Genomic DNA, 6,586 nt, shown 5'->3' with positions numbered 1-6,586 from the left:
AATTTGTTGAGATTTGTTTTGTGGCCTAATATTGATCTATTCTGGAGAATGTTTCATGTGCACTTGAAAATAATTTTTACTCTTCTGTTTTGGGTTGGAATATTCTGAATATTCTGAATATATTTGTTGAATCCATCTGGTCCAGTGTGTCATTCAAAGTCACTGTTTCCTTATTGATTTTCTGTTTAGATGATCTGTCCATTTGGTGTAAGTGGGGTGTTAAAGGCCCCTACTGTTATTGTATTACTATAGATGATTTCCTTTATGTTTGTTATAAACAGTTGTACATATTTGGGTACTTTCATGTTAGGTACATAAATATTTACAATTGTTATATCTTCTTGTTGCTTTATCCCTTTGTTATTATATAGCATCCTTCTTGTCTCTTGTTACTGTCTTTGTTTTAAAGTCTAGTTTGTCTGATATAAGTACTACTACCCAGGTGTTCTTTTCACATCCATTTGCATGATAAATGTTCCTCTATCGCTCTACTTTCAATCTGTGTGTATCCTTAGGTCTGAAATGAGTCTCTTGTAGGCAGCATATAGATGAGTCTTTTTTTTTTTAATCCATTCCATCACCCTATGTCTTTTGATTGGAGCATTTAGTCCATTTATATTCAAGGCAGTTATTGATAGGTGTGTATTTATTGACATTTCTGTTGTGTCTATTTTTGTGGGTCTTTTGTTTCTTTCTTCCCTTGCTCTGTTCTCTCACCATAAGTTGACTTTTTTTAGCGATATAGTTGGATTCCTTTCTCTTTATTTTTTGCATATCCCTTATCGGTTTTTTGATTTGTGGTTACCATTACATTTGTATATAACATCTTCTGCACATAGCAGTCTATTTTAAGTTGATGGTCACTAAACTTAAAACCCAATTTTTACTCCTTTCCTCCCCATGTTTTAGGTATAGTGTGTCATGCTTTACATTTTTTTTATTTTGTGAGTCCCCTGGCTGATTTTTATAGATATACTTATTCTTACTGATTTTGTGCTTTCTACTTTTCTTACTTTTATTTATGGTCTTTCCTTTCCAGTCAAAGAGTCCCCTTTAACACTTTTTTGTAGGGCTGGTTTAGTGGTCATGAACTCCTTTAGATTTTGTTTATCTGGGAAATTCTCTCTCCTATTCTGAATGATAGCTTTGCTGGATAGAGAATTCTTAGATGCAGACTTTTTTTTCTGTCAGCACTTGGAATATATCATTTCACTCCCTTTGGGCCTGCAAAGTTTCGGCTGAAAAATCCACTGATAGACTTATGGGGTTTCCCTTGTACATAACTGACTTCTTTTCTCTTGCTGCTCTTAAAATTCTCTCTTCAGGGACAGTCAGTTAAGCCGCTGCCTTCAGCTCAGGTCATGATCCCAGGGTGCTGGGATTGAGTCCCACATCAGGCTCCTTGCTCAGCAGGGAGCCTGCTTCTCTCTCTGCCTCTGCCGGCCACTCTGCTTGCTTGTGTGTGCTCTCTCTCTCTGAAAAATAAACAAATAAGACCTTCTAAAAAAAAATTCTCTCTTCATCCTTACTTTAGGCCATTTAAATTGCTGTGTCTTCGTGTTGATCTCCTTGGGATGATTTTGTTGGGGATCTCTGTGCCCCCTGGATCTGAATTTTTGTTTCCTTCCCCAGACTTGGGAAGTTTTCAGTTATTATTTCTTCATATAAATTGTCTGCCTCCTTTTGTCTCTCTTCTTCCTCTGGGATCCCTGTAGTGTGGATGTTATTACAGTTGATGGAGTCACTGAGTTCCCTAACTCTATTCTCGTTTTGCATAATTTTTTTCTCTCCCCTGCTCAACTTGATTACTTTCCATTACTCTGTCCTTTGGATCACTGATTCATTCGTCTGCTTCCTCAAGTCTACTATTCATTCCATCTAGCTACCAGATATCTATCCCTCCTACCCTTTTTTTTAAATTTAATTTTATTTTCTTCAGTGTTCCAAAATTCATTGTTTATGCACCACACCCAGTGCTCCATGCAATATGTGCCCTCCTTAATACCCACCACCAGGCTCACCTGAACCTCCTACCCCTCTCCAAAATGCTCAGTTTGTTTCTCAGCGTCCACAGTTTCTCATGGTTTATCCCCCCCTCCAATTTCCCCCATCTCACTTCTCCTCTCCATCTCCCAATATTCTCCATGTTATTCCTTATGCTCCAAGTAAGTGAAACCATAGGATACTTGACTCTCTCTGCTTGACTTAATTCACTCAGCATAATCTCTTTCAGTCCCATCCATGTTGATATAAAAGTTGGGTATTCATCCTTTCTGATGGAGGCATAATACTCCATTGTATATATGGACCATATCTTCTTTATCCATTCGTCTGTTGAAGGGCATCTTGGAAATTATTATCAACAGTTATATGCCAACAAGTTAAGCAACCTAGATGAAATGGATGCATTCCTGGATACTTATAAACTTCCAAAACTGAATCAGGAAGAAATTGACAACCTGAATAGACCAATATCTAGCAACAAGATTGAGGCAGTGATCAAAAACCTCCCAAAAAACAAGAGCCCAGGACCTGATGGATTCTATGGAGAATTCTACCAAACATCCAAAGCAGAAATAATACTTATTCTTCTGAAGCTGTTTCAAAAAATAGAAACAGAAGGAAAACTTCCAGACTTTTTTTATGAAGCCAGCATTACCCTGATCCCCAAACCAGGCAAAGACCCTACCAAAAAGGAGCATTTCAGACCAATATCCCTGATGAATATGGATGCTAAGATTCTCAACAAGATCCTAGCTAATAGGATCCAACAGTACATTAAAAAGATTATCCACCATGACCAGGTGGGATTTATCCCTAGGATGCAAGAGTGGTTCAACATTCACAAATCAATCAATGTGATAGAACAAATCAATAAGAGAAGAGAGAACCACATGGTCCTCTCAATCAATGCAGAAAAAGCATCTGACAAGATGCAGCAACCGTTCCTGATTAAAACGATTCAAAGTATAGGGATAGAGGGAACATTCCTCAACTTCATAAAATTTATCTATGAAAAACCCACAGCAAAAATCATCCTTAATGGGGAAAAGCTGACAGCTTTCCCTTTGAGATCAGGAACATGACAAGGATGCCCACTCTCACCACTCTTGTTCAACATAGTACTAGAAGTCCTAGCAACAGCAATCAGATAACAAAAAGAAATAAAAGGAATAAAAGGAATTCAAATTGGCAGTGAAGAAGTCAAACTTATCAAATTATCTTATCAAAATTATCTTTTAGGGGCACCTGCGTGGCTAGTGGGTTAAGCCTTTGCCTCTGGCTCAGGTCATGATCTCAGGGTCCTGGGATCAAGCCCCGCATTGGGCTCTCTGCTCAGCGGGATGCCTGCTTCCCCCTCTCTCTCTGCCTGCCTCTCTGCCTACTTGTGATCTCTGTCAAATAAATAAATAAAATCTTTAAAAAAAAAAACACATTGAGATATCACCTTACACCAGTTGGCATGGCCAAAATTAACAAGACAGTAAACAACAAGTGTTGGAGAGGATGTAGAGAAAGGGGAACCCTCTTACACTGTTGGTGGGAATGCAAGTTGGTGCAGCCACTTTGGAAAACAGTGTGGAGATTCCTTAAGAAATTAAAAATAGAGCTACCCTATGACCATTGCACTACTGGGTATTTACCCCAAAGATACAGATGTAGTGAAAAGAAGGGCCACCTGTACCCCAATGTTCATAGCAGCAATGGCCACAGTTGCCAAACTGTGGAAAGCACCCTCCTATGGGTTTCAATGTGGCCTCAACTCTACATTTCATTCTGGAATTTGTTCCGTCAGTCTTCAGGGCATTCTCTGGGTTATTTACACTGATGCGATTGTTATCTATTTGTATCTGTGAGACAAGGTAGTGTAGGGTTCTCTGGAAGCCAAATTTTTGTTGTTTTAAACTACAGAATTTTTGGTAGTTTGTTACAGCAGCTCTAAGAAATTAACACACCAACAGTGAATTACTAGGGCAAATTCTTGTTGATCTTCTGCCTCATCATTATATCCCTTATTGAAAGTGGGCTATTGAATACACCTAAAACTAATATAACACAGTATGTTAATTATACTTTAATTAAAATAAATAAAAAGAAAGTGGTGGGTATTGAAGGCACAAACTATTATTGAATTGTCTATTTCTCCCTTCAATTCTGCCAGTTTTTGCTTCATGTATTTTGGGGTTTTGTTGTTAGTGTCAGTTTATAACTTTTATAGCTTCATGATAGATTGACACTTTCATCATTATGAAATGACTTCTTTATCTCATAACATTTTGTTGTTGTTGTTTTAACATCTAATGGTTTGGTATTAGTATAACCGTTCTGGCTTTTTTTTTTTTAATATTTTATTTATTTAGTTGACAGAGAGAGAGGTCACAAGTAGGCAGAGAGGCAGGCAGAGAGAGAGGGAGAAACAGGCTTCTCACTGAGCAGAGAGCCCGATGCAGGGCTCGATCCCAGGACCCTGAGATCATGACCTGAGCCGAAGGCAGAGGCTTAAACCACTGAGCCACCCAGGCACCCCCCGTTCTGGCTTTTTTATGGTTTCTATTTGCATGGTATATCTTTTTGGATCATCTTATTTTGAATCTTTTTGTGTCTTTGAATCTAAAAGCTTATATTCTGTAGTCATAATATAGTTAGAATTTTTTAAAAAAATCAACTCTAACAATCTCCCTCTTTTGTTTAAAATGGGTTGTTTAATATATTCCCCAATATGCTTAAGCATATATATTGAGTTTTTAATTTTAGAGTTTGCATTTTTCAGTTGTAGAATTTCAAATTGATTTTTTAAAAAACAGAATCTGGTTCTTATGAAATTTTCCGTCTTGACTCATTAATCAAAGCTGTTTTCAAGTCCATCTCTGAGAACCCTAATAACCAGATCATCTGTGGGTCCAATTTTATTGCCTATTTTTCCTCAAGCTTCTGCTCTTTGGCATTCTTTTTTTTTATTTTCAAGATTTTATTTATTTGACAGAGAGAGATCACAAGTAGACAGAGAGGCAGGCAGAGAGAGAGAGAGGGAAGCAGGCTCCCCGCTGAGCGGAGAGCCCGATGCGGGACTCGATCCCAGGACCCTGAGATCATGACGTGAGCCGAAGGCAGCGCCTTAACCCACTGAGCCACCCAGGCGCCCCTGCTCTTTGGCATTCTTAAGTAATTTTTACTTAATACTAGGTATTGTATATGACACACTGTACAGTCTTTGGATGTTATTTTCCTACAGAAAGGGATCACCCTATTCCCTGCTAGGAAGACAGTGTAGGCAGATCACATTAATCCAATCTATAATTCAGTGGATGTGAAACTAGGTTGCAATTTTATAAGGTTTAATTTACTCAGATTCTCTCCTGTTCTTACAGTGTAACTCTCAGAATTCTTAAAGGAGATTCTAGGGTATGTTCTAGGGCCTTTCTTGATAGGTCCTGAAATCTGGTTTTTGCCTCTTCAATACGCCTGGGTGGCTCAGTGGGTTAAGCCGCTGCCTTCGGCTCGGGTCATGATCTCGGGGTCCTGGGATCGAGTCCCACGTCGGGCTCTCTGCTCAGCGGCGAGCCTGCTTCCCTCTCTCTCTCTCTCTGCCTGCCTCTTTGTCTACTTGTCATCACTCTCTGTCAAATAAATAAATAAAATCTTAAAAAAAAAAAAAAAGAATCTCAGAAGCAATATACATTAAAAAAATCTTAGGGTGCCTGGGTGGCTCAGATGGTTAAACGTCTGCCTTTGGCTCAGGTCATCTCCAGGTCCTGAGATTGAGCCCTATGGCAGGCTTCCAGCTCAGCTGAGAGTCTGCTTCTCCCTCACCCTCTGCCTCTCCCCATTTGTGCTGTCTCTTTCTCTCAAATGATCCCAGGGTTCTGGGATCGAGCCCCGCATCGGGCTCTCTGCTCTGCGGACAGCCTGCTTCCTCCTCTCTCTCTGCCTGCCTCTCTGCCTACTTGCGATCTCTGTCTGTCAAATGAATAAATAAAATCTTAAAAAAAAAAAAAGAATAAAATCTTTTAAAAAAATCAAATGAATAAATAAAATCTTCAAAAAAAAAAATCTTTGCTTTGGCTTTCAGGATTCTGCCTTTATTTTTTTTTTTTTAAAGTCCTTCTGCTCTGAACAATCCAAGAATTCAGAAATACCCAAGGGGAAAATCAGCAGAATGTCAGACTCACTTCTCTGAACCTTCCTGTTTTATTGGGATCTTAGGTCTCCCAAATACTGGTTGGCTAAGAGACCCTAAACTTTTTCTCTCTCCAGTCTAGTGTGGTTCCCAAAATTTGTTTGCATCTCTGATTCTTAGCAGTAACTTTCTTCTGGGGCCTTGTACTCAGATTTGTGTCAAAAACTGGCAATCCCATAAAGGAAGAAGTAGCTGCAGCATGTTTGCTCACCTCTCTCATTACTGTGTTGCAAATCCCCAAGAAAACTCACAAGTTCAATGATTCAGAAGAAGGACTCACAGGGCTCAGCGTATAGTCATACTTATGGGTATGGTTTTGTATATATAACAAAGCAGTACAAAGCAAAATCAGCAAAGGGATAAAGTGCATAGGATGAAATCCGAAGGAAACCAGGCATAAGCTTCTAA

The sequence above is a fragment of the Meles meles genome, chromosome 10 (assembly GCF_922984935.1).
Source record: "Meles meles chromosome 10, mMelMel3.1 paternal haplotype, whole genome shotgun sequence".
NCBI lineage: Eukaryota > Metazoa > Chordata > Mammalia > Carnivora > Mustelidae > Meles > Meles meles.
This window is presented reverse-complemented; position numbering follows the sequence as displayed.